The sequence below is a fragment of the Petaurus breviceps genome, unplaced genomic scaffold (genome assembly GCF_028583685.1).
Source record: "Petaurus breviceps papuanus isolate PSGF00001 unplaced genomic scaffold, PetGlider_PUasm1.0 37, whole genome shotgun sequence".
In the NCBI taxonomy this organism is placed as follows: domain Eukaryota; kingdom Metazoa; phylum Chordata; class Mammalia; order Diprotodontia; family Petauridae; genus Petaurus; species Petaurus breviceps.
This window is the reverse complement of record NW_027186296.1, coordinates 84605571-84632768: the sequence shown is the minus strand read 5'-3', so window position 1 is coordinate 84632768 and position 27198 is coordinate 84605571. Positions and strand designations below refer to the sequence as shown.

Genomic DNA, 27198 nt, shown 5'->3' with positions numbered 1-27198 from the left:
TTTTACTTGATAAATTAAGTTAAATAAAATATCTATGCTGAAATACAATTAATGTAACAAAAACAATATCCCATTAAACAGCTGAGCAATAAACTGCTTGAACTGTTTCCCAAAGTTCTTCAACCATTTATACAATAGATGTATTACAAGAAACCTAAATTAGAATGCCCAAGGAATAGGAGTATTAAGCTTACCTGAATTTTCTAGTTAAATAAAAACAATACTGGCTCTAGGTAAAATCACAAAGAAGGAAAATTTACCTTTAGTTCCCACCTTACCCATCCTTCTAAAATAATCACTCTCCTTGTCACACTTTCAAAGCTCCCATTCCATATAAGTCGTGCTTTTCCACCATCTGTGACGAAGAGTAAGAAAAGAGTCTGAGGTATAAATCACACTCAAATGTTAATGGATTAGGACAAATGCTTAGATTGTTGCCCCTCCAGAGGCATTTTTATTTTAAGAGTGAAAAAAAAAACAACCTGATTCCAAAGGAAACTATTGATAGAGTTTCATGTAAGTGGCAGACCAGTGAGGAAGAGGTAGGCAAGTTCATTTATTTGATCATTCATTTCTTCCTTATTTCTTTCTTTCCTTCCTGTTTCCCTCCCTGTGGTCCTCCTTCCTTTCTCTCCTTCCTTCATGTCTCCCTTTGTATTCTTTCTTCTTTCCTCTTCTCTCCCGTTCTCACTATCCCACTTCCTCCCTTTTCTCCTTCCCTCCCTCCTTCCTAGAGGGAAATGAGGAAAATCTGACGACTTTCAAATTATACTCTATAGCAGAGGTATCAAGCACACTGCCCATAGTCTACATATCTTATACCAGCAACATTCTCAATACAGATAGAACCAGATTAAACTATACTTGAGAAATATTTAACAAAAAATGCAATAAAACAGAAAACATTACATTTTAAATATAAGTCAATATGCAACCCACAGGGATCCTTGTGTACAAGTTGCTGTTCAGTTCTTTCACTCATGTCTGACTGTGACCCCTTTTTGGGTTTTCTTGGCAATGGTTTTTCATTTCCTTCTCCAGATCATTTTACAGATGAGGAAACTGAGGTAAACAGAGTTAAATGACTTGCCCACAGTCACAAAGCTAGTAAGTATCTAAGGCTAGACTCGAGCTCAAGTCTTCTTGACTCCAGGCCCTGCACTCTATTCACTGCACCACCTAGCAGCCCTAATATACAGATTAGTGGTCCCCTTTTCTATTTTAGTTTGACACCACTGCTCTATAGGAAGTTGCTATTTACATAAGAACAGAAAAAAATAGAGAAAGCTTTTTGCCCTAAACAGCTATAGTAGAAAAAATTCTTTTAGTACAATTATTAATATCTTTCCCTGATGGTTATGAATGCTGCAGAGGTAGGTGATTCTTATTCTGAACAATTCTCATCATAAAAAGAGTCATTGAACAAAGGTTACAAACTAACTTCAGATAAGCCATTTATTTCCCTTCTCTGATCCTCAGTTTCCTTTTCTATAAAATGGCTGGATCAGAATGAATGACCTCTAAATTTTTCATTCAAGACCTAAAATTCTCTGAATTTATGTATGATTGCACTGAGTGAACAGTAATTTGGGGACTTATTTATAAGTTGCTTATTAGAATATTTGATAGAAATTTTTAAAAATCATTTATTCCAAAGGCTGATACTGTAAGCAATCTGGGAAAGCAAGGAATAGTTTAACTGTCAGATTTGTGGATATGGGAAGACTTTATGACCAAACAAGAATTGGAGAGCATTATAAAATGCAAAATGGATAATTTTGATTACATTAAATTGAAAAGCTTCTGTACAAACAAAGCCAATGTAACCAGGATTAGGAGGGAAGTGGAAAATTGGGAAAGAATTTTTACAACGTATGTCACTGATAAAGGACTTATTTCTAAAATATACAGAGAACTGAGTCAAATCTATAAGAATACAAGTCATTCCCCAATTGATAAATGGTCAAAGGATATGAACAGGCAGTTTTCAGAGGAAGAAATTAAAGATATCTATAAGTATATGAAAAAAATGCTCTAAATCACTATTGATTAGAGAAATGCAAATCAAAACAACTCTGAGGTACCACATCTCACCAGTCAGATTGGCTAAGATGACAAAACAGGAAAATGACAAATGCTGGAGAGGATGTGGGCAAATTGGAACACTAATGCATGGCTGGTGGAGTTGTGAACTGATCCAACCATTCTGGAGAGCAATATGGAATTATGCCCAAAGGGCTATAAAATAATTTCATACCCTTTGACCCAGCAATACCACTTCTAGGGTTGTATCCCAAAGAGATCATAGAAGTGGGAAAAAGACCCATATGTACAAAAATATTTATAGCAGCTCTTTTTGTTGTGGCAAAGAATTGGAAATTAAGGGGGTGCCCATCAACTGGGGAATTGCTGAACAAGTTATGGTATATGCATGTTATGGAATACTACTGTGCTATAAGAAATGAGGAGCAGATGGACTTCATATTTACCTGGAGAGGCTTATATGAACTGATGCTGAGTGAGAAGAGTAGAGCCAGGAGGAATTTGTACACAATTACAGACGTGTGTGTGATGACCAACTTTGATAAACTGGACTTTTCTCAGCAATCCAGCATCATAAGTCAACCCCAAAAGACTCATGATGGAGAGAGATGTTTACATCCAGAGGAAGAACTGAATTTTAACCCAGACTGAAGCACACTACCTGCTCTTTTTCTTTTTCTTGTTTGGTTTTGTTTCCTCTTTCACATTGTTCATTCCGATACAATCCTTCTTTATAACCTGACTAATGCCTAATGTGAAAGTATTTGCAGATATTATACTTGATTGTATGCTGCCATGGGGGGTAGGGAGAAAAATTTTGAAACTCAAGGAATTGTGGTAATGAATCTTGTAAACTAAAAGTAAATAAATTAATAAAGATCAAAAAAAAAAGGACCCCCCCCAAAAAAAGGGGGAAAAAATCACTTATTCCACTTGCATTAAATTGTGAAATTAGAAAATTTTCCATTAAGGACTTCCCTTAGATCTGATTTTACATATTCTCTATACAACAAAACCCTAGAATAATGAACAGAATAAAATCAATTAGCTTAAAAATTATTATATGACTTTCATCTAAGTTAACTTACAAGGAATTTAATATCAAAACTTTTACAATAGGTGAAATCCAGCCAATTCCCAAATATGGTAAGTCATTTTAATAAGAAATTGGACTCAAAGTCTTCTTAGTTCTAAAACAAGTATCTTGGTCTTGTTATCTATTTCTATTTAAAATTACTAAAATAATAAATAGCTCTAAAGACATTACTTAATTTAACAGTTAAGTGAAAAGCAATTACATTTTATTTGGACTCTAACCATAACAATGAACTTTTTTGGCTTTTCAGAAAGGTCATATTATAGAAATTATCTTGAAAATTGCCTTCTAAAATTGCTGTTAAGACAAAATGTCACAGCAGAACATTTTCTTCTAAAGCATCAGACCAAATCAGCACAAAGCTTTTTAATTGAAAATTAAAAGGAATTGATGGAATACATTGCATTGTCTACGCTGATAAGTAAAATTTAATCACACACACAGAAATCAGAGAAAGCCATTATTATTTATATGATGATTTCTTCCTTTTCTTCTCCACTATAATGAATGCAATATTTCCATGAGTTAAATGCAATATGAGAATAATAGAAACTTAGATCCTGAGTTCTATAAGCTTTTCATGTGGCATCATAGCCTTCCTGCTTCTTCCGGTTATTGGCAATAGGAACTCTTTCCTGTTTAAATATGTTCCTTGCTTTAAAAAAAAATCCATCAGCCAAACATGTCCAGCTTAAAATTTCAAAATTGTATTGCTAACCATGTCAAAAATATTTACCTTGTACATGACTTGCTTCAGAGGCAGCCACACTAAAACTGGAACAAGATATAGATCAGTCTGGCCCTACATAAGAATAACAAGTTCATGATGTATTTTTGTGACTTCACAAAAATCTTTCCTAACTAATTATAAGAGAGATAAGTAAAAGAAAGAGTTTAAGTAATAGGGCTCAATACACCCTGAGACATACATTAAGTTCTATAAGAGACAATGTAGGATAGTGGAAACAGCATGAGATTCCAATAAGGATGTGCATCTGAACCCTCAGCTCTACTATTGCTATTTTGTGAGCTGAGAACAGTCATTTTGCCTGTCCAGGCCTCATTTTCCTTCTTCATAAAATGCAGAGGTTGGAGTAGAGTACCTCAAAGATCCTTTCCTGATCTAAGGCCTACAATTCTTGTGCCTCAATCTTACACATTCCAAAGTATGAATGGAGAAGGTGGCAGAAGTTTAGCCTGATCCCCTTTCCCCACAGCTGTCAGATCTTAGAACTATAGATAGCTTAGTATATTAGAATTATTCAGTATTGATACTACCTTACCCTCTTCTCCTTGACATTCTCTTCTCTCTGGGTTTTTGCTACTCTACTTTCCTGACTCTCCTCCTACCTGTCTTACAATTGCTTCTAAGTTTCCTTTGCTGTATCTTCATCGAGATCATGCCCACTGTCTCTGCTCTGTTCCCCCTCTATACCATTTTGCTTGGTGATCCCATCACCTCCTGTGGATTCCCTATGTTGGTGACCTCCAGTCTCACCTCCAAATGCTTACTGAACAACTTGACCTGATGTCCTACAAACATCTTAAACTTAACATACCCCAAGTTGAATTCATTATTCCTCCTACCAAATCCTCCCCTCTTCTACATTCACCTAAAACTGTTTTGGATATCACCATCCTCTCAGTAACCCAGACTCACAATCAAATGTCATCCTTGACTCCTCTCTCTTATCTCCTCCTTCCCCTCACCATATCCAATCATATCCAATCTGTTGCTTAGTCCTGTCAACTCTCCCTTCACAACATCTCTCCTACGTGCACCCTTCTCTTCTCTAACACTGCTGACCACCCTGATTTAGGCTCTCATGACCTCACATCTGGACTAATGCAATAGCCTGGATTGGTCTTCTTGCCTTAAATCTCTCCCCAGTCCAGTCTCTCCTGTTATCAAACTGATCTTCGTAAGATGCAGATCTGACCATATTCAAACAACTCCAATGGCTCCCAATTACCTCTAGGATCAAATATAATATCATCTATTTGGTTTTTAAACTCCTTTAAAAACTGACCCTCATTTTTTCCAGATTGTACACCAAACTTCATCTACCATGATCCAGCTCTTTATCCTGAGGCTCACAATAGCCCCAGAATTCAAACTCTGGAAGAATTCTCCACCCCTATAGCTTCTTCCTCTGACTGGATATTTTCCTCCAAAACTTCCATTTAAGGAGAGCTCCCAGACTAGCCATGTTTCATTTCTCTCCAGGACCTGCACTCTGAACTTTCTCTACCATGCCCTAACTCTTTATCCTAATACTCACTCTTACCTAAATTTTACAAACTGGTGGCCTCTCCCTCTGGATACCTCCTCTCAGAACCTCCATTTTAGTCAATAACTTAATAAACATTTATTGATTGACTACTATGTGCCAGATACTATACTAAGTTTGAGTATATAAAGAAACAGTGCCCGCTCTCAAGGAGCTCACAGTCTAATGGGAGACAGTATGCAAAAGACTATGTACAAACAATCTGCATACAGGATAAATTGGTGATAATCAACAGAGAGAAAGTGCTAGAATTAAGAGGGAATAGGAAAGGTTTCCTGAAGAAAGTGGAATTTTAACTGGGATTGAAGAAGGCAAGGGAAGTCAGGAAGTGAAGATAGGAAGGAAGAGAATTCCAGGCACAGAAGATATCCAGTGAAAATGGACAGAATCTGAAGATAGAATGTCTTGTGAGACCAATAACAAAGCAATGAGGCCAATGTTATTGGATCACAGAAGAGTGGTGGTTAAGGTGTAAGAAGACTGGAAAGGTAGAAGGAACCAGGCCAGTTATGTCTCATTCCTCTCCAAGCTGCACTTCAGGCAACTTTTCCCTCTACCACCTACCCCATTTCAGCTTCCTTTTATTGTGTTGTCTTCTCCCATTAGGATATAAACTCCTAAAGGGCAATTTTAACCCAGTTATACTAACTCCCGTCTGGACACTCACAGAAGCTATACAAGTGCTGTTGGGAAAATGTCCCACCTCCTTCCCCTTGCCAAAAATATTCCAACCATTTCCTTCACCCATATTACCTATGGCTACAGTAGGTGTTTCTTGTTAAAATTAAAAAAAAAAAAGGGTAATGATCAGTGAGTAAAAGTCATGATTCTCCCCTTTTAATTTTGGGTAGGACAAAGTAAATTGCATAGAATGAGCAGGCATGGATGGATTGCAAATGTGCACTGCAGACTTTTCTTTCTCATCAAACCCACCTTATGAACTTATCTCTAATAAGGGCAACATCATCTCTGTATTCAGTGTTCTTACCTTTTATATCAATTCAGTTGCCAAACCTGGTCATTTCTATCCTTCACAACCACTTTCTCATCTGTCTCTATTCACAAAATAATCACCACTCTAACTTATTTCATCACCCCTTATCTTGATTTTTGCAGTAGCCTCCTCCTAATTTTTCTCCTTGCCTCCAATACAATTCCCATAGAATTGCTAAAGTGCTTCAAGCATAGGTTTGATTATTCTGTAAGCTACAATTACTCCCTTTTGATCAAATATTATTTCATGCTTATCTCATCCTTTTAAAAACCTATTTGGGTAACATATTTAGTTTTTAGAATAGTACATATTCCACCAGTTACAAAACATTGTGACCCAACTTTATGTCATACTTGTTCATGATAATGCAGGTTTGAAGCCAGGAATAAACAAGCATGGTACCAATGCCTACATATAATCTCCTAGATTCTAGGATTCTCTAGTTTCCCCTTGATAAAAGGATTTGTTCTGTGAAGTTTGGATTCAGTCAAAGGGACACACTTGCAGACCCAGAAGGCCATAGGCCTTAGGTTCCCCCAAGGCCACAGGTCCCCTGTTCCCATGCCGTCTAAAAATTCTACTGAAGCCAAATCCAATACAATGTCCTTCCCTTACCTAAATGCATATAAATTATTACTGTGCTGGATTTTCTGGTAAATTTACATTTTCAAAGCACCTAATATAAATTTGGGCTCTGTTGATTCTTCCATATATGCATCTGTGTCATTTAATTTTAATAATTCCAAGGGCAAAAAATTCATCAAAAAGGAAGCTGTAATATGTCACAATGATTTTATGTAAGAGGTACAAATGATATTGGATTTAGCAGGTCCTGATGTCAATTTATTCTACTGAAGGGAAAAAAATAACAAAATAAGAAAGGAAACTTACTTTTGACAACAGAAAGCCTATTATTCAGCCAAAACGATGCATTCTCAACCAATGCTAAATGAAAAAAAATTCAAAGAATTTTGTGATGGGTGATAGAGACTCACAGTCGACAAGTACAGAAATATCTTGTAAAAAAAAGAATAGGCATTAAGAGAGATGGAATTATTAAAATTATGATCAGATAAATTAATTTTGAAATTCTTGAGCTTCAGTGGTGGAACACTTGGTGATGGCAAAATCAAAGGTCAGAGCCACCCTACGTGTAGCTAAGGTCATAGGTCAAAGGAATATAATATGATTGATGAACTGGGAGGCTAAGGCATTTGAGGGAACATCAACATATGTGTTGAAATTTTCTAATATGTGTGAACTCCTATAATAATACAGTATTTATTATTAGCACAAGTAACATCACTGAGTTATATAGCCCTTTAAGTACTATTATGCTATTTTACAGAAGAGGAAATTGAAATGCAGAGATCAGTGTGACTTGCCCAGGTACAGATACCATATGGTAGAACTAGAGTTTGAACTCAAATATTCTAATTCTCAGTTTAGAGTTCTGTTTGTTATATACTATAATCTCTGACAGTTGAGATAATGCCCCTGAGTGTCAAAATGAAAATTTTAGCTTTTTCATTCCCTATTAAAAAACAAAATTAACAAGAGAGAACTGATCAGGATATATTGCTCTTCCATACAGAAAAATCCCCACCCATTTAGACATTGTTCATTTATGGATAAAATTAGAACTGACTGTCCATGGCAGCTAGAACTGGCAATCATGGTAGGAAAGAAATGACTAAATCAAAGCTCTAGAGGAGTAACTGTAATTTCCTGGCCCTAATCTATACTGAATTCACTTATATAAAACCCCTAATCCCTTATGGGTTGGTGCTTTCATTCTTCTAAAAAGAGTTATTCCTTATCAATACCACCAAGGTTCCTTGTAGAAGTCTTCCACAATGAAAGTTCAGTAATAAGGTTTTTCCTATGCTTTCACTCAACCCCAAATACTGAATCAACACTACCAGTTGTATAATTTAGCTTGGCAACTATCGGTTCCTTCATTCACCAGGAGGCCATCAGGGCTTTAGCCAATTCAGTCAACCAGAGACCAAAGCTCTCTAATGATATTCACAGTATTATGTCCTTAGTCATCCAGATATTAGTCCCTTCTTTTAAAAAAAACTTAGATTCTACTCAAGGACACAAGGCAAAGAAACACACAGTCAACATAAATATGTGCTACATCAATCAGGGAGAATTATAAAGGTAAAGTAAGTTCTAAAAGGTTCAATATCGGGGTGGCTAGGTGGTGCAGTGAATAGAGCACTGGCCCTGGAGTCAGGAGGACCTGAGTTCAAATCCGGCCTCAGACACTTAACACAAAAAAACCTAGCCATGTGACCTTGGGCAAATCATTTAACCCCAAGTGCCCTCCAAAAAAGCAAAAAAAATAAAAAATAAAAGGTTCAATATCATACCCTTTTTTTAAAAAAAAAAAGTCTTTGGACAGATATACTTTGATTATAATGGTGACAAAATATCAGGGGTGGGGTGTGTGTACGTGTGTGTGTGTGTATGTAGCCAAAAATTAGAAAAAAAGCAGAAATTAATCCTCCATATTTTTAGTAAAAGGCAACCAGAACAAGAAGGGGGAAAAATCTTTACTTGTTTAGAATCAATCAACTAGCATCTATTAAGTACCTACTATGTGTCAGTACTATGATAAGCACTAGATATACAGAGAAAGGTAAACTATGACCACAGCCCCTGTTCTCAAGTTGCTCATAGTCCAATGGGGAAGACAACATGTAAAAAACTATGTGCAAACCATCTATACATAGGATAAATATACAGAGATATCTATGACTACTCATCAATACAAAGACAAAACTCATTATCATTTCTGTCTAGATAGAGGCAAATTATTTAACTGCCTCCTCAAGAAAACCAAATTAAACCAAGTATGAAAGGGTCATTCTTTCATCACCTTTCAAGTGGGAGAAGAGCAATACTCTAAAAATAAGTTCTACCTGAGCTGTCTTAACAGATTTTTTGTTTTTGTTTGTTTCAATGTGTGCTTTGAAAAGGGTGGCAACAGATAACATACTTATGCTTTAGATATAAAAGCAAACCACTCTCTCCCTGAATAGACAAATGTCTTAGAACCAAGAGACTGCATTTAGGAATGCAAATAAATATTAAGATTTAACAAGACAGATTTTCAGCACTTCTCAAAAGCATACAAATATACAGGAACAGATCTAAATCTCACTGAAGTAATATTTATCCTGATTATCTTAGAAACAAATTTACATCTGGAAACAACAAAAAGACAGGCTCCTGCTGTTCCATAGAGGAAGGAGAATAGAAAGAATTCAGAGAAACATTCACAATGAACTGATACAACATATAATGAAGCAAAGAAAAAAAGGAAAAAAAATGCCAAAACATTTCTTTAAACTGCTCTAAGGAGATTTTTACTATCCTTGATCATCCCATTGTTTTTGGAAAGGCTCTGTCCACTGCCAAGAGCTCACTGCTTCAAACAGAATTAAAACATTGTACTCCAAGAGTTGACAACTTCCTGTAGTGATGAGGCCCTCTTCTCAATTACCGTATATACAGAGGAAGAATTTCCCCCATCTTCCCTTTTATTAGTCCATTCACAGGATTTTAGACAATAAAACCTCATTTTCATAGGGCACACTGGCAGGGTTCCAGTTGTAAATCACTATAATGTGTACTAGCCTTGTTCTGCAATAGAATCGTGGTATCTTGGAGCTGAAAAGGACCTTAGAGATTCTCTAGCTCACTTCTCTCAATTTAGAAATGAGGAAAATGATGTCCAGAGGGGTGAGATAATCCAAGGCAGGTGACATTGTGGACAGAAAGAAGAATTTGGAGTCAGGGAAAACCAGAGTTTGAATTCTGCCTCAGATGCTTACTAACTATATAACTGGGGGCAAATCACTTAATCTCTGATTGTCTTAATGTCCTAACCTGTAAAATGGGAACAATAAATAGCACTTATCCTGAAGAGTTGTTATAAGGGTCAAATGAGTTAATATGTGTAAAATACTCTACAAACCTTAAAGCATTATATAAATGCTATATATGATCATTTTCATCATTACACAATTTTGATTTCATGACATTTGTTAAATATCTTTGCTGATTAAAACAATACACATTCAGCAAAAAAATTAATGAATAACTAAGAGTAATATAGAATAAATCATAAGAAAAGCAGAGAAAAAGTCACAATCTATCTGAAGGAAGAGAGAAATAACTATAGTATTGTGCAGAAAGCATTGTATTTGGGGTAAACAAAAAAACAAACAAAACAAAATGTGGGCTCTAATCTTGTTTCTGCCACTAACTCACTATATGACTGTGGGCACATAACCTTTCTGGGTCTCATTATTCTCATGTGTTAAGGTAAGAAATTGGATCAGATGACTTCTGAGATCCCTTCTAGCACTAAATTGGTGATCCTATAATTTAACATCCTATTACCATGGACAAGTCACCTTGTGTCATTAAGACCTTAGTTTCTATACCTATAAAATGAGGAGTTTGGACTAACATGATCTCTAATATTTCTTCCAATGCTACATTCTATGATTCTAGGTTGTCGTAATCTTCCTAACCCCAGTTCCAGTGTAGTGTCCTCTTTCTTCATTTTAGGAAGAAAAGAGTAGGATTGTTTTAAGAGGAGAACAAATTAGCCATGCATAAGTATTCTGTAGCTATTGATAGCTTCATCATGAGAGACAGGGTCGAAGGAAGAGAAAGTGGCGCAAGGCACCTGAGTGATAGAAGATGAGGAAGAGGGGAAAAGAGAAAAGAGAGAGTTCACAGCAGATGACCTCAATTTTTCCCCCCGTAAAATGAGGGAGTAGGGGTAGGGTAGGAAGTTAAGGATAAAATTTTTGTAAAATTGAAATCCCACTGTGAAGAGTGGGATAGTGACTTGAAAAGGAGGTACAGTAGGAGTGCCTGGCAGTGAGGGCGCAGTTGAGGTTACATAACATAAATTTGTAGTGAACCCACTCAGAACAGTTGAGTGATTTTCTTTATCTTACTCCAGCATGTGTGCAGGAACAAATGTGGGGGTGATCCAAGGTTGGGTGTAAATCATTTGATAAGGGGGTTAAGGGGATTCAAGAGAGGGAGATAATGTAGAGTTGAATTGGTTCACTAAGGAAGGGGAGAGGGGAGTAAGAGGAGAGAGTGGCTAGATAGCGAAAGAAAAAAAAATAGTACTTACAAAAGAAACAACCAAGTTTACTGTACTTTTATCTTTAGCAAATTCTGCTACATTGGTTAAGTCCTCTACAACTACAGATGAAAAAGATAACCCAAAATCTGTGTCATGAGGCATAACTACCACCTAGCATGGTCGTAATTCTCTTAAAAATAGAGGAGTTCTGAAGTTGTTTTGTTTACAAAGAATTATCTCAGAGATGGAACTATGAGAGAACACAATAGCCTTTCTGAAGTACACTGACTTATTACAAACTACTAAAGAAGGAAAAAAGTAGCTGGAAGAAAGGGGAAAAGTAGCTATACTAAAAGCTTCAGTGTAAGAATGTTTACAAATGGGGCGGCCAGGTAGCACAGCGAGTAAGAGCACCAACTCCAGTGTCGGGACCTGGGGATCAAATCTGGGCTCCGACACTTAGCACCCACCCAGAAACACCTGGCCGTGTAACCTTGAGCAAGTTACTTAACCCCGATTGCTCATTAAAAAAAAAAAAAAGAATTTTTACAAACTATTTTCAACTTGCTACAAGAGAATGTTGCTACTGTCAGAAAAACATGATGTACTCTGAAAACATCTCAGAATATGTTACAGGAAGAATAGCTCTGTGCCAATTCAATCATCAAATCATATAGAGCCAAGTAGAAAGTATATCTGGGGATGGAAGCTCACTTGCTAATCACTTGAATCTTACTGAGGAGCAAATGACACTGGCCAAACACCGTCTTTATAAATAAAGCTAGAGAAGATTAAAAAAGCAGGTTAGTCCCTAAAACAAAAGTAGGCAACTTCAGGTTGAAAAATTATTGATACCTTTTCAATCACTATTACTCCCTTGTGCTACTCCACAGAAGACACATGCTCCATTTACAAAAGACTGACTACCCATGCCAACCAACTAAACTTCAGAATAATTGCAAACCAGAACAATACACTATTCTTCATATGTAACAATAATGTTATTGATCTATAATCGAGTGGGCCAGAACTTTGAATTATTTTTTCAAAATGGGAATTTGTATTCCCTTACCCAGTCCCTACATTATGAGCAGAACCCACATTAATAAGTTTACTTTTATGAATTGGGGTCCAGCTAGTAGAAATTCACAAGAGGTAAGGACCATGAATCAAAACTAGCATTTCCTAATTAAGCACCATGATTCTTGTCTCAGAATTTCCCAAGTATTCTGTAGCCCAGAAAGAAGCATATTCACTTGACTAAAATAAATAAATAAATGAATGAATAAATAAATAAATAGACAAACAAATGAAATCTGCTGTTGGTATCTCCAAATAAATAATAGTATTTCACAGCACCATTTAAATAAAAATGTTTAGCTCTCATCATCATGTCATATGCATACCCTGCCCCCCCCCAATCATTTAGAACTTGTAACAAAGCAAGCAAGTTTACAGTATGTTTTTATACACAGCAAAATCCATGTACTATATGGGTAAATGATAATAAATGTTTGTGGGTCTATCTAGGCTATCAGGTCAGTTTGTTAGCAATCTGTACCAACTAGGCTTACCAAAATACAATAGGGGGTCCATCATCAATTCCAAAAACTTACTCTGTATGTGATAACTGATATTGTACCAATTTATGTCAGGACAGAATAAGCAAGATGGAGAATTCAAGGTATTCACTAACTCCTTAAATCATTACATCACCTAAATTTATGAACTGGCACATACTGTGAACAGACTTGCAAAATCGTCTACACAGTAACAGAGAAATGGGAAGGCAAAACACTGACCAATCAACAAAGTCAATGAGGGAAGTGACACAAACCAAAGACAATGAAACAGTATTCTATCACAATGCTCCAGTTAGATATAATTCACTGTAATGTTTCAATTAATACCTTTCCTTGAATTTGTAAAAAGGAAACAACTTGGCAATGGGGCCAAAGAAACAATAAGGGAACAGTTAAAAATATATATATTTTTTTAAAAAGTCAAACAGAAAACAGTTTTTTTTTCATCTTACATCTGGGAACTGTATATACACCAGCTTCCAAACTAAAAAGCCCCAATAATTGCCAACAAATGCATAATATACTAGCCCTGATTAAAGTTCTTTGTTCAGTCCACAAACATGGTAAAGTTTCTTAAATAGATCAGAAAAATAAAGAATATTACAACCATTGTGATTGTTTTAAAGTATCTTATCAGTTTATATTACAAAAGATTCTTCTTCAGGCCTAGGGAGACAACCCAAGTGTTAGGTCAACCACCTATACTTCTAATGACTCATAAAAAAAACCTTCAGCTCTCCCTATGATTATTACCACTGAGGACAGACTCTACAATCACAACTGAAACTCCTCTCCAAAAAAAATGTACTGCTCAATTTACCCAAGTAGTACCCAATTTCTCCCTCACGGAAGAGTATCTAGAAAGGAAAAAAAAAAGTAAAATGTATATCATTTTAAAAACTCTAAACACTAGTTATATCGAAGTTATCACTTGCTATTTTGTGTCTAAGTTTAAAAATAAGGAATTAATCAGTGTACTGGAACCATCTATTATTTTTGACTGGATATGAAAAGCACTGAAATATTTTTTCCCTACTTCTGATGATAATTTCATATTTGCTAAGTTGTACTTTTTGTGGAACTCTCCAGTTTCCCAAACATTCCAACAAGTACTGGATTCTTAGTCCTAGTCATCATGTGTCTAGAACTCATACTGGCAAGTACAATTAAAATTAAGCAGGCAGCAATTCCATTTGGCACTATGATCATGTACGTCAAATCCTACAAAAGAAGTAGGGTCTAGTCTATCCAGTATTTGGCTATTTTTCATATATATGTACACATGTACATACATGCATACATACATACATATAAAATATAACTCTACTACAGAGAGTACAACTCTGATGGGCTGGCCACATTGTTTGAATGCCAAACAATGTATATTTGCAAAAATGTCTAATTTTATGGAGACTCACATGCTGGTCAGAAAAAGTGATACAAGGAAACTGTCAAAGTCGCTCTTAAGAACTTTGAAATTGTGTGAAATGGGAGACACTGGCATAGGACCATAAAGCATGGTGTGCCATCATCAGAGAAGGTGCTCTATGAGCAAAGGAGAATTGAAATAGCTCAAAAAAAATGTAAGATGTGAAAAGTTAGAGCATCCACCCCAAATATTCACATGGATTATTTGTAACCGACCAGATCATTCCTAGCTCATACTGGCCTGATTAGCCACAGTTGGACACACTGTAACTTGATGCTAGCATAATGATATCATTTTGGTCTTCTTCAAGAACAAAGGACAACCACCAAACCAAAACCAATTTGGCCAACAGCTCTTCCAGAAAACTCAGGTGCTGCACTATTTAGAACTGACCATTCTGCCATTTTCCTAAAAATGCACAGAGCTAACACCAAGTCCAATGTCAGGAAGCTGACTGGAAGAATGAGCAAACAAAAAAAATTCCACCATAAAGAGTTATGGTGATAGGGATACTCAAGACATCCTGAAGAATTCAATGTCTCCAAAATATCTGTAATCGAAACAAAACAAAACAAAAAAACCAGCCTGGGTACAAGTCAAAAAAGAATTTTAAAAGAGCTTTAAAAAAATTTTTTAAATGCAAATAAGAGGACTAAAGGAAAAAATTGGAAAAGAAATGAGAGCTACAGAAGGAAGATGAGAAAGTGAATGAACACATTAGAACATGAGGACAAAACGTTACCCTAGAAAATAACTCCCTGAAAATTAGAATTGACCAAAAGGAAGCTAACAGTGGTATGAGACAAGAAACATTAAAACAAAGTCAAAAGGGGGGGGGGGGGAAGGCCCACCACAGAACACAGAAGAAAATATATATAACTCATTGCAAAAAATAATTGATCTGAAGAAAAATCAGATAGATTTATTTAAGAATCAATGAACTACTGAAAATCACAACAATAACAACAACAAAACAAAGACATCACATTCTAAGAATTCTTTTTTTTTTTTAAAGCAATCGGGGTTAAGTAACTTGCTCAAGGTTACACGGCCAGTTATTTCTGGGTGTGGTGCTAAGTATCTGAGTCCGGATTTGATCCCCAGGTCATCCCAACACTAGAGCCGGTGCTCTTACTCACTGAGCCACCTGGCCGCCCCTCTAAGAATTTTTTAAAGAAAACTATCTAGATCTCTTAGAACTATAGAGCTAAATATAGAACTAAAGGAACAGAATCTACTGGTTCTCTACTAAAAGAAATACCCAAATGAAAACTCCCATAAATATTATAGCAAAAAAGCAAGGGTTCCTAGGTCAAAGGCAAAAAAAAAAAAAGTACTACAAGCAGCCAGGAAGAAAAAAAAGAAAATACAGAGGAGTCACAGTCAAGATCACACAAAATTTAGGAGCACCATAATGAAGGAGAGAAGAGCTTGGAATACATTCTAGAAGGCAAAAGGCTTAAAACCAAGAATAACCTGCACAGAAAAACTGTATATAGTCTTTCCGAGGGGTGGGGGTGGGGAGTGGATCTTTAATAAAAGAGGACTTCCAAACATTCCTGATTAAGAAAAAAAAAAGATGAGAGATAAATAGAAACTCAAATACAAACACAGGACTCAAGAAAAACAAAAAAGTTAAACATGAGTGAGCAATCATAAGGGACTAAAATTAATAGTTTTCATTTATGTAGGGAGATGATGCACAGATCTCATCATCATAAAGGATATATTTCTGATTATCTTAAAAAAGAATGGAAAGGAATGAGAAAAGGAATATACTAGGAAGAGAAAAGGTAAGGAAGAATGGGGTAAATTATTTTGCAATTGGAGTACATAAGTAGCAATCCATACAAATAAGAAAGAAGGAGTGATGGGAAGGAACAGATGATAGTTGAACTTCACTTTGCTCTGAAGTGGCCAAAGAAAGGAATAATACAAATACACACAAAAAAACTGGGTACAGGATTACATTTCACTGTATAGGCTAAAAGAATGGAAAGAGGAAAAAAGGAAAGGAATAATAAGAAAGAGTATACATTAAAGGACAGGATGATATCCAGAAACTAAAAGTTCCCTGGGTTTTGGGATCAATCAATCACTAAGCATTTATTAAATGCCTATGATATGCCAGGAATTGTGCTAAGCACTGAAGATACAAAAAGAGGCAAAGGACAGTACCAGCCCTCAAGGAGTTTAAAATCTAATTAAAGAGACAACAAATATATACAAAGTGAGCTATATACAGCATAATTAGGAAATAATTAAAAGAGGGAAGGCACTGGAATTAAGAGGGGTTGGGGAAAGCTTCCTGTAAAATATGAGATTTTAGTAGGGACTTAAAGGAAGCTTTCTTTCTTCCCCTCCCAGATTAATTTTTTTTTAAAAATAAGAAGCCATTCTTTGCCTCATTTCTTATTAAACCTTAATCGCTAGATGAGCACTGCCTCAGTCAAACTGAGACCTGTTAAAGACCTTAACTTGAAAAGGCCAAGGTTTCCCCAAAATGCATCCTGGGCCATCTCTAGTTGTCCTGGTCTATATCTGGCCACTGGACCCAGATGGCTCCAGAGGAGAAAGTGAGGCTGGTGACTTTTCACAGCCCTCCCTCACTTAAATCTGATTCATTTGCATGTCAAAGGACCAACAACATCAGTAACTGGAGTTGAGGAGAGAAAGCATTCCAGATATGCAGGACAACCAGAGAAAATGCTTAGAGTCAAAATATTTAGCTATTAGCTATATAATACATAAACATATGTATTTTATTTACATATGTATATGCATGTAAATATGAATGTATGTCTGTATATCTGGACATGTGTGTATATATGTACATATGTACATACATTGACTACTTGGTATCAACTACCATATGAAATAAAAATACCATATAGGTAATTAGAGCTAGAGGGGACCTTAGAGATAATCTAATCCAACTCCCATCCCCTTCATTTTATAGGAAGCTCAGAGAGGTTAAGTGATTTGCCCAAAAAGCACACAGACAATTAATGGCAGGCAGACACACAAACCCAAGTCTCCTGGTATCTAGACCATCACTCCTTTTACTATACCAGGTTACCAGCCACCAAGCAATTTGTTTCTCAAGATCCTCACTTAGGGGTGGCTAGGTGGCACAGTGAATAGAGCACCAGCCCTGGAGTCAGGAGGACCTGAGTTCAAATTCGGCCTCAGACACTTAACACTTACTAGCCATGTGACCTTGGGCAAGTTACTTCACCCCAATTGCCCTGTCTTCCCCCCTCCAAAAAAAAAAAACAACAAAAAAAAATCCTCACTTCTGTCAAAAAAGTGTTACAGTCTTATTCAGTACGAAAATATTATTGTATTACTGAACCTCTGTTCTCTAATGGTTGGCAAAAGGATCCTAATTTATTTATTGCATGGGAGTTGGCAAGCTTCATTTATAGAAAGCTATGACTATTATCTTTAACATTCACTAATACCTAAAAACTTGTACACTTTTTTTTTTGCTTTTTTGGAGGGGGGAAGGCAGGGCAATTGTGGTTAAGTGACTTGCCCAAGGTCACATGGCTAGTAAGTGTTAAGTGTCTGAGGCCGAATTTGAACTCAGGTCCTCCTGATTCCAGGGCCGGTGCTCTATTTGCTGAGCCACTTAGCCTTCCTTAAAACTTCTATACTTTAACCAAGATTTAAGAAATGTAGTAATGAACTCATTTTTTATGATACTTATGATCCAAAAAAGGGAGCAAACATTTTCTACTTTGACACAGAGGGTCTAGTTTTGTAATGAATGACAATTTAAAAAAAATTCAGACTCCCAAGGTTTTAAAAATTTATCAAATCTCTTTCAAATATTGGTTTTGCTTTCTTACTAGAGATTGCAAGGACAAGAATCATAGAATTTTAGAGGTAGAAGAGAACTTTGCTCATCCTTATTTCTCTTTTCCCTCAAATTTTCTACCCCTTTCCCTGAGATTTTGATCTTCAACTCATGTAGTTAGATAGAAATTCTTCAAATAAGGTGGTGGCAGTTTCTACTTTATTAGAACTTTAAAAAAAAAAAAAGGCTGTATGATTATTTTAGAGGATTTTGTAGAGTGAATTCCTATATTGTTACTGATTGGTCAAAATGATCTCTAAGGGACCCTTTTATGAAATAAAGATAAAGTTCTTGTATATTTTTATATTGTCTGTAGTACTTAACACAGGGCTGGGAACAAAGTGATGGCTTACTAAATATTTTGTGGGTAAAGTAAGTTTCCCATGGATAATTTTAATGTTAGAAGATCATCTTCAATAAAGAATATTCACATTAACAAAACATATGATTAGTTACTAATGTGGGAGGGAAAACTAAAGATCAGACTATTAAAGATCATCATTTTATAGACGAGGAAACCCAGATCCAAAAGTCAACTAAAAGAAGACCACACAGTGAATTATTACACTTCTGTTTCAGAAATCAATTTTTAGTATATTCCTAGTACAGTCTTTCCCACTGTTTCTAAAAACTACATTTTATATCAACTTGAGGGTGAGTTCTCCATCATCCCTGCTTGATTTCACAGCTACCCCATGCCCTGTCATCTAATACAATCTCAAGCAATCAAGTATAGACTATTTAAGTATCATTCCTTTATTTCTTAAAGACAACCTGGCCCCAAGAAGATGGGCTGCTAAAGAACACAAACCAAAACAGAAAGGATAAGCTGAATGACATTTTAACAGAACAGAAACACCATTAGCTAAATGACTTTCTTTCCTCCTAATCCATGAGTTCTTCCAGAGCAATAACAAAAGTATCCATTCAGAACCCAATATAAATTCCTTTTCTGTCTCTCCCTATCACCCCCAGTGCACACATACTTATTCTGATATTAAAAATGCTAATCTTGGGGCGGCCAGGTAGCACAGCAAGTAAGAGCACCAGCTCCAGTGTCGGGATGACCTGGGGATCCAATCCGGGCTCAGACACTTAGCACCCACCCAAAAACACCTGGCCGTGTAACCTTGAGCAAGTTACTTAACCCCAATTGCTTAGGGGCGGACAGGTGGCTCAGTGAACCGGCTCCAGTGTCAGGATGACCTGGGGATCAAATCCAGGATAACTGGCAGTGTAACCTTGAGCAAGTTACTTAACCCCGATTGCTTAAAAAAAAATGCTAATCTTATTGAATGTTCTTTCTATATGCATTAACATTCAAACTGAGGTCAAAAGGTAATATGCTCTTAAAGGGAGTCTTGGAAGAACTTGATCCTAACATACACTTGCTTAGTTGAGCCAAATAACCTTGAGAATATTACTGATCAGAGTACTGCATAAATCCCATCTCTTTCTGTAGGTTTTAGGCATTTTAGAAAATCAAAATGAGAGTATGTCAATAATAGCACATTAAAAAGGAAAAATAAATGGTTTCATTATGCCCTTGTAGGTATGGCCCTTATCAAGAATTTCATAGAAACACTGCAGGCAGTCAGAAATTTAAGGGTACACACCATGTCCCCATACTACTGAAAACACCAGCAGTTTTACAAACTTAACTTTTTCAACACTGCTAAAATTCCAGCTCCCTTAGCAGGGCAACCAACATCAGGAACAATATCCTTGAACAATATCCCTTATTTGCATACAATTCCCACTATAAGAAAACGAGTTTTAATGAATAACCCTAAATTTAGTGTAGTTCAATTTAACTCATACTAGGGCTCAAGTCAGATGCCCCTACTTAAGAATGAATGTGTATAAATGTCATACAAAAGTTGCTGTAGCGTAATCAGAAGGGTAGACAAAGTCATCTTCCCATTAAACAGACTTAAAAAAAAAACAAATGGGGGAAGGCGTGGCAGACGCAGGCCTGGAAGGGGCCTGATCAACTCGGAGGGCAAGTCTTCCCACCAACCACAAGGTCCACTACCAGGCCTATCACCAAAGGGCTGGGACTGGAAAGAGCAAGTCCCTTTCAGGACCTCCAAAGACAAGGATGGCAGAGTGAACCCCACTTGCTCCAAACCCTCCCTCTGACCCACAAAATATAGTAACTCTTGCCCCAGGGCAAAACCCTCTACAGTAAAGGCTTGGGATCCTAGAGGAAGGGCATGGCTAGGACACTGCCTCAAAATGGGTAGAAAGCAGACTACAAAGACAAAGACTCTAGAGTCCTACTATCCTCAGAGGGAAGAACCAACCTCAGAGGGAGACACTGTGGACTCCACACCCACAGCTGAGACTTCAACAGGGAATGGATCCCAAGCACAGAAGGCTCTCCTAGATGAGATCAAAAGGAACTTTGAAAGCAAAATGAGAGAGATAGAAGACAAAATGAATAATTCTCTCAAAACGAAAATAGCAGAATTCGAAAAACATTATAATGAGGAAAACATCTCTTTAAAAAGAAAAGTGTATGATATGGAAAAGGAGCTTCAAAAATTAACCAAGGAAAATGATTTGCTAAAAACCAGAATTAAACAAATGGAAACAAATAACCAAGAATTAGCCAAGCAAAACAACAAAAATGAAAAATTAGAAAAAGAGGTAAAATACCTCAAAGGAAAAATAACTGACCTGGAAAACAGATCCAGGAGAGATAATCTAAGAATCATAGGCCTACCAGAAAATTATGATGAAAAAATGAGCCTGGACAACATTCTCCAAGAGCTCGTTAAGGAAAACTGCCCTGAGATACTAGAACCTGAGGGGAAAATAGAAATCCAGAGAATCCACCAGACACCTGCTGTAAGAGATCCCAAACTGAAAAATCCTCGAAATGTTGTGGCCAAACTCCAGAACTACCAGATAAAAGAGAAAATACTTCAAGCGGCCAGAAAGAAACAATTCAAATATCGAGGGTCCACAGTGAGGATTGCACAGGATTTGTCAGCCTCCACACTGAAAGATCGGAGGCAGTGGAATACAATTTTCAGGAAGGTAAAACAGCTCGGATTACAACCAAGGATCACATATCCAGTGAGACTGAGCATATTCTTCCAGGCAAAGAGATGGTCATCAATGATATAACAGAGTTCCAGACCTTCTTGATAAAAAAGCCAGAACTCAATGGAAAATTCAACCTCCAATTACTAGAAGCAACAGTGACTTAGAAAGGTAAACAAGGAGAACACACATCATTTTAGAGGGAAAGAGGGGAGTGTAGCAGCAAGCACCCCAGTGTCCCCAAGGTGCCTGCTCACACAGGTTCTTGGATCTGCTTTGTTAAAGGAAAGCAACTCAAAATGGGTTAACAAGCTTACTTTAATCAGTCAGACATATATCGTTTACCTTGTTCAGGGGAAAAAGGTCAGCACCCCAAACTTCAAAATATACAGACAGAATTATTAAGACATTAACAGATCAAGTAGACAGCTTTCCATACTGTCCAACCATTACATCCATACCCAGTCAACATCTGGGTTTTTCAAAGCCGGGGGGGAATCCGGACAATGGCTTCCCAGAATCCATATCAAATCACAGAACACTTCTCAAAGTGAGCCCCCAAAACAAAGCCTCACATCAGGGCTTATATAGCCTTCTCCTGGCTCAGAGAATGTAACAACCTTTTGAACCCACTGGCCAATCAAAAAGTATCAACTGAAAAACAAGCCTCCCACCCCAGGCTCCAGGTGCACTTTAGCCTAGGGGCAGGGAAGATCTTTAAGTTTGCATTTCCATTACAGGGAGGGAGAGGAGCTTCGCATGAGATCTGTTCCTGTCATTCTTGATGCAAAGAAAAAATAGCATACCTCATTAAGTATAACAATATCCTACAGGCAGTAAGAGGGGGAAAGGGTTACAAAAGGGGGGTGGGAGTGATTTGTAGGGAGGGAAGTAGTAAGGGGAAAAGGGGATGAAAAGGGAGGGGGGCCGAAAAGGGAACACTGAGAGAGGCAGTGGTCAAAAGGAAAACTATTAAGGGGGGGACGGGAGAAGGGAGGGAAAATACGAACATTAACAGGGGCAGGAATAGGATGAGGGGAAAGAAACAGATAACAATCATAACTGTAAATGTGAATGGAATGAACTCTCCTATAAAACGGAGACGGATAGCAGAATGGATTAGAAATCATAATCCTACAATATGCTGTTTACAAGAAACACATTTGAAACAGAGGGATACACACAAGGTAAAGGTAAAAGGTTGGAGTAAAATATATCATGCCTCAGCTAAAGTAAAAAAAGCAGGGGTAGCAATCCTTATCTCAGATAAAGCAAATGCAAAAATTGACCTAATTAAAAGAGATAAGGAAGGAAACTATATCCTGTTAAAAGGCACCATCGAGAATGAAGCAATATCACTACTTAACATATATGCACCAAGTGGTGTAGCATCCAAATTCCTAGAGGTGAAGGTAAAGGAATTAGAGGAAGAAATAGATAGCAAAACTATACTAGTGGGAGACCTTAATCTCCCCCTATCTGAACTTGATAAATCCATATGAAGAAATGCTCTAATTCACTATTGATTAGAGAAATGCAAATCAAAACAACTCTGAGGTACCACATCTCACCAGTTAGATTGGCTAAGATGACAAAACAGAAAAATGACAAATGCTGGAGAGGATGTGGGCAAACTGGAACACTAATGCATTGTTGGTGGAGTTGTGAACTGATCCAGCCTTTCTGGAAAGCAATCTGGAACTATGCCCAAAGGGCTATAAATACTTTCATACCCTTTGATCCAGCAATACCACTCCTAGGGTTATATCCCAAAGAGATCATAGAAATGGGAGAAAGACCCATATGTACAAAAATGTTTATAGCAGCTCTTTTTGTTGTGGCAAAGAATTGGAAATTAAGGGGGTGTCCATCAATTGGGGAATGGCTGAACAAGTTGTGGTATATGCATGTTATGGAATATTATTGCGCTATAAGAAACGGGGAGCAGGCGGTCTTCATATTTACCTGGAGAGGCTTAAAAGAACTGATGCTGAGTGAGAAGAGTAGAACCAGGAGGAATTTGTACACAATTACAGATACAACGTATGTGTGATGACCAACTTTGATAGACTGGACTCTTCTCAACAATGCAGGGATATATGTCAATCCCAAAAGACGCATGATGGAGAGAAAAACGTGCATCCAGAGAAACAACTAGAAAGAACTAAATTTATATCCAGGTGGAAGCAAAATACCTGATCTTTTTCGTTCTTTTATTTGATTTTATGTCCTCTTTACCATTTTTCATTCCAGCTGGTACAATCCATCCTTATAACCTGACCATTGTATAATATGAAAGTATTTACAGATCCTATACTTGATTACAAGACGCCATGGGGGGAAGGGGAAGGAGGGGGACAAAATGTGAAATTCAAGGAATTGTGGAATTGAATCCTGTAAACTAAAAGGAAACAAACAAATTAATAAATTAAAAATTGAATTAAAAAAAAACAAATGCAAGTGTTCAGTTGAGTACTTCTTACTACTTCCTACTTGTTAGACAATTTTGGAAGTTAAATTCATCTGTTTTAGGCTCCTGGGATACTTTTCAATAAGTTATTGCTTGAATGCAATAATCATATCATATTAATATGCAACTCTCATTTCTATAATGCTTGAAGGTTTAATTCTCCCAATTACCCATCCCCATTTTAAAAATGAGAAAAATGAAACTCCGAAGTAATGTCACTCTCCATGCCCATAATCACTAGGCAGACTTATCCCATTCCAGCCCCATGTCTTCTGATTCCAAATCTAGTGTGCTTTTTTTTAATGACAATACAGTAAAGTAAATTATATCACAGTAGCATTTGAGTACTTGAGAATTTAGCAAGGCCTGAAAACTGTTCCCTGTGTTACTTCTGTTTACTATGGGCTATAAGCCTTCACTATACCACATAGGATTTTACTTATCACAAAATAAACACATGCCAGAGAAAATAAATCTGACATTTAAAAGTATGTACATTCATAAAACTAAAACTTAGTATTTCTTTTTCCTTGCCCCACACTTCATCATTCCAATAATTGGGACCTACCTCTATTTCTGACTCTACCTAGAATCCAAAAAGACTAATGTAGATTTAAAAATTTCCTAATTTACATAGTATCTGGTGCATAGCACCCGCTTAAATGTTTGTTGACTTACAAAGGAAGAAGAGCTTAGTCATTAGGAGAATCTATTAAGGACAGTTTACAAGATTTGGTGTAACTGAAATGTACTTTATTAACCACTCAAATAAAAGCTTTAAGTTCCATCAAATTTCCAAATGAAATTTTCACCTTTGGCATTCATCTCATTTTCTTTAGAACCTCATTTCTTAAAATTAAGTGAAATTATTCCTAGAGACCTTTTTACACTTAAATGCTAGTCATCCTCTTCTACCATACTTTAAGGATTCACTCTTTCATGAGAGTGGATTTACTCTTTTAAGCAATGAAGCTTACAATACTACTCTTATGTCTCAGTAAATGAATGGTCTCTTCATGAGTTTTTATACCTAAAAAAATTCACCACCTGGTGGTCAACTTTGTGGTGATGAACCCAGACTACATCAGAAGAGTATAAAATCTGACAGGTCCTAACAAAAGGCTTCAGGTCACTGCTATTGGCTGAGGACCAGTTATATCTGGAGAGGTCCAGTCTTTAAGATTTTTTAAAATCTTTTTTTGATCCTAAAATCTCTTCCCCATTTTACATTAAATAATTTTCTGTCCTTCCAATTCTGCCACTTAAGAGTGTAAACTTTACAAGGTTGTAAATTTCTTACCTAGAATGTAAGCTCAAGGACAAGGATTGTTTTACAGTTTTGTACCTCATGTAGTTCTTAGCACACAAGTGTTCACTCTTTGTAAAGGCAATGAATTTCAAGGGAACGATTTCTAAGTATCATTGATAATTTGCTAATAATATGAGACAAAACTGAAGTAACCAAGATACTAAAACTTCTACCCATCTATAATCTGTTATCCAAAATATACTGTAATATACAGGGATTACTGCTATAATACAGAATTGGGGCTATCTTGGAACCTGACCAAAATAGTTTAATTGGAAGTATCAAAAGGACTTTATGAGTCTCACCTATGCATATCATAGCGTGAACCCCCAAACAGGGATACAGTGTATCAATAGGTAAAATAATGTAGTGGAAGGTGTGCTTAATTGTGTATCAGAGGATCTCAACTCAAATTCTAAGTAGTTACCATACTAGTTGTTTGTCCCTGGATAAGTCACTTATTCCCTAGACCTCAATTTTCTCCTTCATAAAATAAAAGGACTGGAAGAGCTGACCTCTGAAGTCCTTTTCATCTCTAGTACTCTATAAGTCCATGAAGATTGAATACATTATGACATTCAGTTTGCATTTTTAACACTTATAATTGTTGCAGATATTATAGACTGACAGAAATACAACAAAAAAAAGTATCATTTTCACATGTTAGTCTGCAGTTACTAATTTTGTATGTATCTGGCATGATGAGTACAAGCTGTGGATATTATGTCTTCACTGGATTCCAAATTTAACCAAGAGTTCTTTCTCAGAATAACAATGGAGATATTTAATTGTCCACTCAAATATGTGTCATATCTATGGTGTATTAACCTGAAAACTATACTTAATTTCATACACACTTACTAACGAAACAGAAAGGCAAAAGAAACAAAAATGATGTAATTCAATGTCAACAAATGTGCAAGGCAACAGGCACTTTAACACATTGCAGGCAGAACTGCAGCCTGGTTCAACTATTATGGAAACAATGTAACCACTACAAAAATAAGGATCACAAACTTGATCAAACCTTTTGATCAAACTGGGGAATCTATAGGAAATCCTGATATGGGAACTCTTTTAAATGGTTACATAGCAAAACCAGTCCATGACTTTATATAAGATAAGGAGTTATTTAACTACACCAGTAAGAGACTGAATGACTTGCTCAGAGTCACACTGCTAGTGGGAGGGGCAGGATTTAAATCCAGATCTTTTTGACTCTTGAGTCAGGTACTTTGTTCCCTGTTCCATTTGGATATGATTTAAGAATGATATGTACTACAAAAGGAGGAAAGATACCTATCTCCACAAAAATATTCATAGCATAGCTACTCTATTTGTAATAGAAAAAAATTTGAAACATCCTATATATTCAATAGTGACTAATACTGTACGATAAAATTATTTAAGCATATAATACCTGTATGAAGAAATGCTAACAACAAAATACTTTTAAAAATGAAAGCCAAACTATTTGACAAAAACTACTGGGAAAACTGGAACACAGTATGACAGAAGTTGGGCATAGACCAATATCTAACACTGTACACCAAAATAAAGTCGAAATGAGTGCATGATCTAGATATAAAGGCTGATATTGTAAGCAATCTGGGAGAGCAAGGGATAGTTTACCTGTCAGATCTATCGAGAGGGGAAGACTTCATGAAGAAACAAGAGTTAGAGAGCATTATAAAATGCAAAATGTATAATTTTGATTACACTAAATTGAAAACCTTCTGTACATTAAATAAAGCCAATGTTACCAAAATTAAGAGAGAAGTGGTAAATTGGGAAAGAATTTTTACAACCAGTGTCTCTGATAAAGGCCTCATTTCTAAATATACAAAGAATAGAGTCAAATCTATAAGAATATAAGCCACTCCCCAACTGATTAATAGTCAAAGGATATGAACAGACAGTTCTCTGAGGATGAAATTAAAAATATCTG

At 36.4% G+C, this 27198-nt stretch overlaps 1 protein-coding gene across 14 annotated transcripts in view; it reads right to left on the bottom strand.

Moving 5' to 3' along the window:
- ADD3 (adducin 3) overlaps positions 1-27198 on the bottom strand; it is a 180877-nt gene that overhangs the window by 146224 nt on the left and 7455 nt on the right. For 2 of the 14 annotated variants that reach the window (XM_069098925.1, XM_069098933.1), the window contains exon 2: positions 261-355. The exons of the other annotated variants lie outside the window; for them this stretch is intronic. The gene's annotated coding sequence lies outside the window, so the exon portion shown is untranslated. The remainder of the gene's footprint in view (positions 1-260; positions 356-27198) is intronic. 14 annotated transcript variants of the gene reach the window in all.